Genomic DNA, 9,800 nt, shown 5'->3' with positions numbered 1-9,800 from the left:
TGTTGAAACCGAACGAAAAGCTAAATTCAGAGAGGTACTGTCACCAATTGGATAACTTAAAAACAGTACTCCAAGAAAAGAGGCCGTCGATGTTCAATAGGAAGGACATTATACTGCTTGATGATAATGCCAGATCATATACTGCTTTGAGGACTTGTCAGAAACTCGCAGAGCTTCAGGGAAATTCTATCGCATCCACCATACTCCCCGAACTAGTACCTTCCGATTATCACTTATTTCTATCCTTACGAGGAGGAAGAAGAAATCAGACACTGGTTCAATGTTTCGTCTCTAGGGATAAGGCATTTTTTTAAAAATAGGATATACAAATTGTCATCATGCTGGCAAAAAATCATAAATAATAATGGCAATTATATTATTCAATAAAGTTTATTCAAGGTGTAAAAAATTTATTATTTTATTTTATTTTAAAAACAGAACTTTCCGATAGACCTAATATTAAGTTCTGTATTTTTTTCATATTATAATTTATAAAACAAGGTGTATCCTTGGTTTATCCGGACAAATATCGCAGCAATAGGTAGTTTTGTGTCTTCCACTTTGTTTGTTTCGATAAGAACAAACCTTACAATCCTTTTCTGTATCTGTGAAGCTCATATTCTATGGAGCTTTTCATTTAGCCGTATAATCGGAGATCGATGTTGAAGCTCGATCTTGCGGTTGTCAAAAATCTCTTCATAAATGGTCTACTAAAATTTTTATAAATTGTAAGTGTTTAAGTGACTGTTCGTTCTTTTGCTGTTTGACTTGTTTATGAAGAATATAGAAATTAATTAAACAGATTTCTAATCCCTAAAAAATTAGCTTGCGCTATCATTTCAGTAATTTCTGCATAAAGCAGTATATCGAGGCATAGTGATCGGCACGATCAACGCCACGCCATGAATTTTGTATAATTTATGATTGCCTTAGGTTTTCTAACAACAGTCTGAACACCATGACGAAGAGTTCTTTGTACTGTATTTATCTCTGCATTATGCCAATTTGTCAATATTTGACAATCCTCTTATACTTCCACGTCAGAACTAAATTATTATTTCTACAATAAGCTATCATTAGTTTTTTTTGGAAATTTTGGTTTTTTTATTGCTAGCAACTCTTTTCTATTTGTCAATCTTGTTCCAGTCAAATGACATTTTAATTTACGTAATTCATTAGATAAAATATAAATGATATAATAAGGGTCTGTAAATATATAATGTTCTTGCATACCTGGAATTTTATTCAATAGCATTGTGTACAAATGCAATGGAATTCTAGTTAATAATAGAAGGTCTGATTTTATCAATGTTTGTGTTGTAAGACTATCATGATAAGACATAATTCCACAAATATAACTCGTATTGGAATCTTCTAATATATAAATTCGAATGCTCCATTTAGTTTGTTTCTTCAGGTTATGCATGATAAATGAAATTTACCCTTTGAATTTTATAATAGCTTCGTCGGCACAAATTTGTTCTCTCTGTGTAAAATGATTCAAAAATCTTGAGTTTATATAATCAACGTAGCCACTTATTAACTGCAAACGTATTGTAAGTTTAGTATCTTGTGCTAAAACTATTTTTACATGTAACATCCAAAAAAGGTAGGTAAATCTATCTCTTATAAAAGTATTGGGATAAAATGGAATGTGGCTTGATGTGTCAGTTGACCAATATTCTTGGATATTGGCCATTGGCATCGTTCCCATATTTATAACAATTGCGATGAACGCTTAAAATTTTTCTTTGATGACATTATGCCATGTTTGCCAAATCGAACGTGACAACAGCGTCCTCCCCTCTAACTTCATTGCAGCATAATTGTTAGTTCCAGTTATTATTTGTGTTACTAGTCCGTCGGAAAAGAACATCTTAAAAAAATCCAAAGGTTCTTTGATATTTGAAGATAGCTGTTTTCCTAGAGGTTTTTCGCCGGGTATGAATTTTATTCTCAGTGATATTACGCTGAATTCATCACAGGGTGTCCATTCTGCATTATTCGAATCTTGTGAGGAATCACTATCACTTTCCGATTCGTTATCTATTCATCTAATTTTTCTATTTCTTAAATCTAATACGATGTCACTATCTCCATCACTGCTTTCACTTTCTCTACTATTAATTTCTTCATGAATAACATTGGTCTCTTTCTTGAACAGTTCAAAATCAAATTCATCTTCACTTGAACTAATTTCACTTTTAAAAGTCATTTTTGTGGGGCTTCAAATCTTAAAATCAATCGATGAAAAATCTTATGATACATTTGCCTTGATCGTCGAAACTGAACTAACATCGGAAACATTATTAGAACCACAGTCCCAGAAGAATTTGAGATTAATTTTATCTTATCTTCATTCTAAAAGTCATAAAAAAGACCATAAAGAGCTAAGGAACATATTTACGAACCCATACTGCGCTCCTATTATTTGGAGGTAACGAAATCTATATATAGTATAGATAAAGCATAAATAAAGACTGTTGTTGCCAGTCTAAAGACTAAAGTTGCCACATAAAACGCCGTAGCTACTGAGAGTCGCCTCTCGTGCGCAAAGGGTTAATTTAATGTTGGAAAAGAATGTTTGGGAATTAGTTGAGCAGCTTAAGAAAAAGAATATTATTGGCAGTCGCATAGTTAACAAACAAGTACGGATCAGACAATGCAGTTAGCAAGAAGAAATCCAGACTAGTAGCACGAGATTTTAGTCAGAGATCAAAATTGGATTTTACTAAGACCTTCGCACCTATAGCTCGTCTGAGTTCAGTTCGCCTTGCAGCAGCATTGGCAGCTCATTATAAAATAAACATCTATCAGGTTGATATTACCATCGCTTACTTGAACGGTTCACTGGATAGGGAAGTATATATGGAAGTATCAGAGAACATGCAGAATGTGCTCAAGAAGTAAATAGACACAGAAAAGGCGACTAATAAAATTAAAAACACCGCAAAAAAGATGCTGAAGCAAATGGAAGGCGGGAATAAGATTTGCAAGCTAAAGAAAGCTGTATATGGATTAAAGCAGACAGTTAGACAGTGGCACATAAAGTTGGATAAAGAATTAAGGAACATGGGCTTGAAGCTATCAAATTTCAACCCATGTGTATACCACCGTGATCAAAGGAAGAGCTATTGTTAGTTATTGTTCGTGTCGATGATATTTTCATATTATCCATATTATTCATTTTAATGTAACAAAGATTTAACAAATTAAAAATGGTCTTACAAAAGCGTTCATTTCAGTTAAAGATTTAGGAAACATCAAATATTGCTTAGAGGTAGAGTTTACTATCAAAGACCATGAAATCAAGTAGGCCAAAGGATGCATATAAGAGAATAATTAGAGAAATCCATCATGACTGAGATTCCTATTAGAACCAAGTACAGTGTTAATTAAGGAACAACAAAAGGCTAAAGATAAACAATATCCACACTGTGAATTGATAGGTTTAATGTATCCAGCAACTATGTCTAGATATGACATATGTTATACAGTAAGTTACTTAAGTCAATTCAATAACTGACACAAGAAATCGCATTAGGAAGGAGTCTAAAGGATACTTAAGTATATTAAAGGCACCGATCATTATTGCATATCTTATCAATCGGGTAACAATTGTTTGGAAGGTTTTACAGACGCTCATTGGGCAAGATGCATAAACGATCGCCACTGTTATACGGATTATGTTTTTTTCTAGGTGGAGGTCCTATTTCATGGGAATCAAGGAAGCAATGGACAAATGGTTGCTTTATCAAAAATGGAATCAGAATATATGATAATTACAGACGCTGTTAAGCAAGCCTTGTATTTAATCGATACTTTTTCAGAACTGGCATTAGATTTCGAAATCGACGTCACTATTTATGATAATACAAGCGCATTAAAATTATTAAGAAATCCTGTATTCCATGTGAGAACTAAGCACATAGCAATACGCTATCACTACGTGATGGGAAATTCAAATTATAATATTTGTATACCAGCGATATGATTGCCGACCTTTTAATCAAGGCCCCATTAAATGACCTCAAAAAAATCAATTACATTAGCAGTTCAAGTTTAATAAGTTTTTTAAGCGTTCAATTTAAGGAAAAATATTGGATATGTAAATTAAATCTGAACGCGAAAATTTCGGTGCACGTGATATCCGGCTGCGTTTATCTCGTGCAAAGTGACGTGCTGATCTCGTTTCCTCGAAATCTCGGTCTCTCTGTCCACGAATCCCGAAAAAGGCGCATGCGTTTAAGGAACATATTATTCGGTCTGATCATTATAGTTTTGTTACCGTGTTTAATATTCTCATTTAAGTTAGAACCTGTGTATATTGTATGCGTCTATCATTTCTTATATAATAAACCAGTCATTATACGCAATTCTGTTACCAAAAGATTTTTCTAAGACAAAAAAGAATTTGTGTGAAATAAATAATTATGATAAAAAAAGTTAAAAGTGAACACGTTATGGTTGAATTCGATATGGCAAACTTGGCATGATGTGAACAACGAAGAATTTTGGGCATTTGTTGATGTAATAAATATGAACACCATGCTATTGGCAAATTTACAACAGTATTGATCAAGGAATAACGTAAGCAACATTCCTTTTTATTCAAAAATATTCACAAGAGACATATTTAACCAAATTTTTTGGATATTTCATTTTAAAATAGCTGTAAGAAGCTTGCTTAATATTCGCAAAATTGTTTTGAGTTGTTAATTCTCCCTAGCGGCAAAGTCGTTAAGTGCAAAGGGTCAGCAGGTGCGCGCGTCGTGTGTGTGTATGTGTAATACGACTATTTTTTTACTCATTACTATATTTAATGATTAATTTGATATTTCGAATAATGAAATTTTCTTGTATGTATATATATATGTAATTAAAAATTTAACGACGTTTAATCGACCATTTAACATTCGTGGATTCATCAAGTGCGAAATATATAATGCACAATTACTAACGCAATCGCTAGAAAAGGAAAACTTAAAATTAAAATCGAACTAATTTTTATCCATAAATCACCTGGCACATGCTTAAATAAAAACGCAGAAAGTACGAGAAGATAAACAGGAATCAATATATTAATTGTTGAAAATCTTAAATTAATAATGAATTAATTTAGTATAGACCACACTAGTCTATCTAATTTTTAACACATGTACGATAATTTTCAAAACTTTCTTTTTTAGCAATGACCACTCTATTTTTTTCTTTTAAAATCAATGATTCTGTTGATAGCTCTTTCTTTTTTAGCAAAATTGATTGAATATATATTTTTCCAAAAATAATTTAAGAACTTCGGATAACTCCTTTCACTAAAAGTAGCTGTTCTTATAAAAGAATAAAACCAATTACTACAATCTAATCGTCGCGTTTGTCTTCTCATTCTTTTTTAATATATCAATATCAATATATCGAAGTATACTGCGATTAAATAGAATAAATACGAAACAATGAATGCAATGTAAACCACCTAACATGCTTTTTTTGATGATATCAGGTAAATGAATACCAGATGTCACTATTAATATTACAACCAAATACGAACAAAAGAAATATTACTTAACTGCAATATTAATTAAATGATTTAAACTGATGAAACAAAAAAACACCAAATTAAAAAGAATAGATATATATAATAAAAAAGCAATGAAAATACACAATTAAAAATGTACTACTCATGAATAAACTTAGAAAAAAAATTATTAATAGTGATGTATCTCAATAATTTAACGAAAAGCCTATCGACGATCTTGCGTTTTCGGCATGATGAGTACTATAAGTATACTTAAATTCTTTCACTCACTACTTACGAAGTTTCATGATGGTTTCAAAAATCTCGTCCACATTGTATATCCAAAATAAGAGAGATTAAAGTTGTAGTGATTAAAGATCAACTTAATTTGAATGCAATGATGATCTGAAAAACAATTTTAAAAAAATATTTATAAAACTTATTGTAACAAAATTGATTGTATAATTATATTAACTATAAATTTACTTATCAATATTTTTGTATAGAAATATTTTGTATAGAAGTTCTTGATCACCTTCCATGATGCACTGACTTTAATACGCGATATAATCATTTATTAATTAAGAAACGGACAATGAATTAATTGTCGAATATCTATTGTTTATTTTATATAGAAGTATAGTATATATGACTATAAAAAATATATATAAATAAAACTTTAAAACAACTTATGACTGTGACTGCTTTGTGTGCAGTCTATTCAAGTATACGTTTCTAAAAATTAATTGAAATCGCAAAACGCACATAAACTTGAATTAACGGAGAAAACTCACGATTCTTCTTTTTTTTTATCGAAACAAAGATAAATTTATATATGGCTACACAAACGACTGCAATGATGATCTAAAATAAAACAAAAACAATATTATCAATATCATCATTATAATAAATATAAAAATAAAAAAATCTTTAAAAGTATATAGCCAGAAAATTAAAAGTAATAAGAAATAAATACAAACATTTCCAAATAAAAAAATTTTAAAACCAACCGATTATTATCCATAGAATATTAATAATGTTTATAGCATATACGTTAAGTATAAAATGTATGTATTTATACATATAGTCTATGTAACTATAAAAAAATATAAATAAAAAAGTATAAATAAAATAAAACAAATATTCTTTTATAGAAAAAATATATCAACAAACATTGTGACAGCTTTGGACACTATTCAAATACACATACTCCTAAAAATTAATTGAAATTGCAAAATATAAATACATTTAAATGAAAACATTAAGTTTGCCTCACGATTCTTTTTTTATTTTATTAAAACAAAGATAAATTTCATGACTGCACAAACGACGACACTGAATATCTAAAATAAAATAAAATAGAGTTAATTTTGGGAATAATTAAGAAAATGATATTAATTACCTGTATAACAGACCAACCGAGTGTTGTCCATAGCAGAAATCATATTACTTTAAAACAGAGGTCACCTTTCATGATTATGTCTATTCTGCATAGAGGCATGAAAACAAATTTCCTGCAATATGCCAACTAAAATAGAACAGTAGAAAGTTGGTTTATACTTAACATATGTGTTTACATTTTATATCGGAATTTACTTGAGTTTTTAACAAACTAACGTAATGTATTTCAATAACATGCGAGGAACAGTAAAAAGTAAAATATGATCTTCATAGTACTGTATGTTAATCTTCGTCGATTCATAAAATTGTATAACTTATAAAATAAAACAGCTTTATTAATATAAAACAAGATTTCTCACCAAAATTACTTTAAACATTAACACATTGCAGACCGGTAGCTTTATTGCTAATTTTATCCAATTGCCAACTATATTTTTGGTAAATGAATACAAAAAACTTTTACATAAATATAGCTTTAAAATTAAATACCCATTGCATTTTTAAGTTATTTATTACATATTCTTACAAGCAAATATATTGCTGAAGTATGATACTTTGTAAAACACTGTGTAATATGAAATGGAACTAAACAAAGCTGGTAAATGTAATTTTCTTACTGTTACTTTTACATACTTTTTCTTTTATTTTTTTTTTCATCCTCCTCACTTCTTTCACTTTCAGTATCATTGTCACAATGGTCAATATCTTCACTTTCACTTGAAATATATAAAAAATTGTCAGATAACATATCCAGAATTTTATCATGTTCTTCATCGTTCTCCATGATTATTACACGCTATAAAATACCCAATTGATATACAAATCAAGTTATTTTTATGACTAAGAATAAGAGACTAATCAGTTTTAATTTCATATGGAAATATTTTTTCCGTTATACTATGTCTCTCTAAATACCAAAAACACAAATACGAGAATTCTTGTGATCCGTCCGCAATGTATTAATATAATAAGGTTACTTAATAATTTGTTCAATAGCATTAGCTGTTACAGAATATCCATTCTTTTGTCTTTCAAACCCTATTGTTTTCTTCTGTCTAATTTATACAAATTACATCAATATTTCGCGCATTCGCTTATTTACACATCTGTACAACGCCCTTGGCTATAATAATCCCGGACGAAAAACAAAATCGTTCTAAATAAAGAGCATCTTGATTTAAAAAATTCTACATACATAGATAAAGTAGCTACGTTACATGTGTATGATATACATCATAATTATATGTATGTTATGTGTTTATATAATGAATGTTTGGTTATGTCATATGATGAATATATGTACCTATATATATATTATTATATCGTGATGATTAATAAAAAATAAATTACATATTACAGTAAACATTCTTAAAACCCGCAAAAAGCATAAACATTGTAAAAATAAGGGTAAAAAATTTAAGAAAAATTATGATGCAAGTCTCGCGGCATAATTTGAAAAATCTTTCATAGTTGACTTGCATATACTATACCGTACAAATCACACATTTGGTTATTTGATTAGTACATTAGACGAAATTGTAACTCAGAAATAATACGTAATTACCTATACTTACAAGGACAATAAAGCTTTTTTTTGTCAAATCTGTCGGTAGACGCGAATCCAAAATGACTTTGACAAGAGCGACAATGAAAGGAACAGAAACTTTGTAATAGCATCATTAAATACTTGAAAAATTCCTGTAATAAATATCTTATTCGGATCTCTTCGACTTTAAATATATTAAATATATTGAATATATCGAACATATCTCACTAAATAATCTGCATTGGCAAATTGATGATTCGTATGTGGAAGCTTTGTATCTTTCCTTTTTCCATTATCCTATATCGTAGAATATTCCCCACTACACCATTTTACTCCTACCAATAATTTTACTCAGCCTGTCTGGTGAATTCATAGATCACAATTCTATATATGTACGACTGTTCGTAAATAAAATACCTAGTACCATACACGAAAGGACAACTGAGATGTTAAATAATTAATTTTATTAAATAATAATTTTGAATAAGTAATTGTCTCCCTCTTTTTCTCTCTCTGAAAAAATTATTAACACAATTGTACTGTACTTTGTAAATATAATTTATACTTAAATATTAACTTATTTTTAATGGAATTTACTTAAACATAATAAAATAAATAAACATAATAATAAAAAAGAAAAAGTAACAATTTCAAAATCTTTAAAATCACTAAATTTAATTCACACTACTCATAGTATCACGCAGTATATGTATTCTCAATAATTTGCATTATTCTCGCTATCTCGAATCTTCAACTATCCTCAAACTATTCTTTTAAAAATATAAACACTTTTGACATTAATTTGCCTTCTTTTCATCGTCTTTTTTTCATACGTGCCTTAATACTGTTTTTCTTGGACGCGTAGTAGAACAAAGAATTAATAACCTTATAGAATGTTTCTATTTCTTTATTTCTTATGGACATCTATCTCTAATCAGAAATCATAGGATTGTAGATGAAAGTTATTTTATCATTTATAATATATAATTATTTATTTTATACATTATTAAAATTAAAATAAAATTTTGAGTACAAATTTTATTAGTAGTATATCATCTATATCTATTGCTATGGCTTGTGTGAACAAGCTCCATGTACTCGTCTGAGATCAACCAAAGTCAGTTATGAATTATTATAATCAAATAAGAATATGGAACTAGCCAACATATAAAACCGGTTTTATAGAAAATTCATCATTGAATTAAAAACAAAAAGAATTTATAAGAAAAAAAGAGAAATCTGGATAGAATGATGAAAGATGGAAAAATTATCTAGAATATTCTTGAAAAAGCTCTTGAAGAAATTGTTTTTTTCCCTTACCTATTCAACTTTTCTGAC

The 9,800-nt window shown here is 29.1% G+C and overlaps 1 long non-coding RNA gene across 11 annotated transcripts; it reads right to left on the bottom strand.

Moving 5' to 3' along the window:
- Positions 1-389: 389 nt before the first annotated feature.
- LOC124430232 lies at positions 390-8,867 on the bottom strand. 11 transcript variants are annotated; one of them, XR_006943700.1, is made up of 8 exons: positions 8,691-8,867; positions 8,491-8,614; positions 7,550-7,712; positions 6,918-7,043; positions 6,762-6,858; positions 6,002-6,379; positions 1,234-5,920; positions 390-710 (listed from the first exon to the last, which is right to left on the bottom strand). It is a non-coding gene; the product is annotated as an uncharacterized LOC124430232 (long non-coding RNA). The 11 variants fall into 11 exon arrangements; XR_006943701.1 differs by having other exon boundaries at positions 390-2,361; positions 5,814-5,920; XR_006943693.1 differs by having other exon boundaries at positions 390-5,920.
- Positions 8,868-9,800: the final 933 nt, after the last annotated feature.

Source organism: Vespa crabro, chromosome 17 (assembly GCF_910589235.1).
Source record: "Vespa crabro chromosome 17, iyVesCrab1.2, whole genome shotgun sequence".
Classification (NCBI taxonomy): Eukaryota; Metazoa; Arthropoda; class Insecta; order Hymenoptera; family Vespidae; genus Vespa; species Vespa crabro.
Note: the sequence above shows the minus strand (reverse complement) of the source record. Positions and strands in the feature narration are given on the sequence as shown.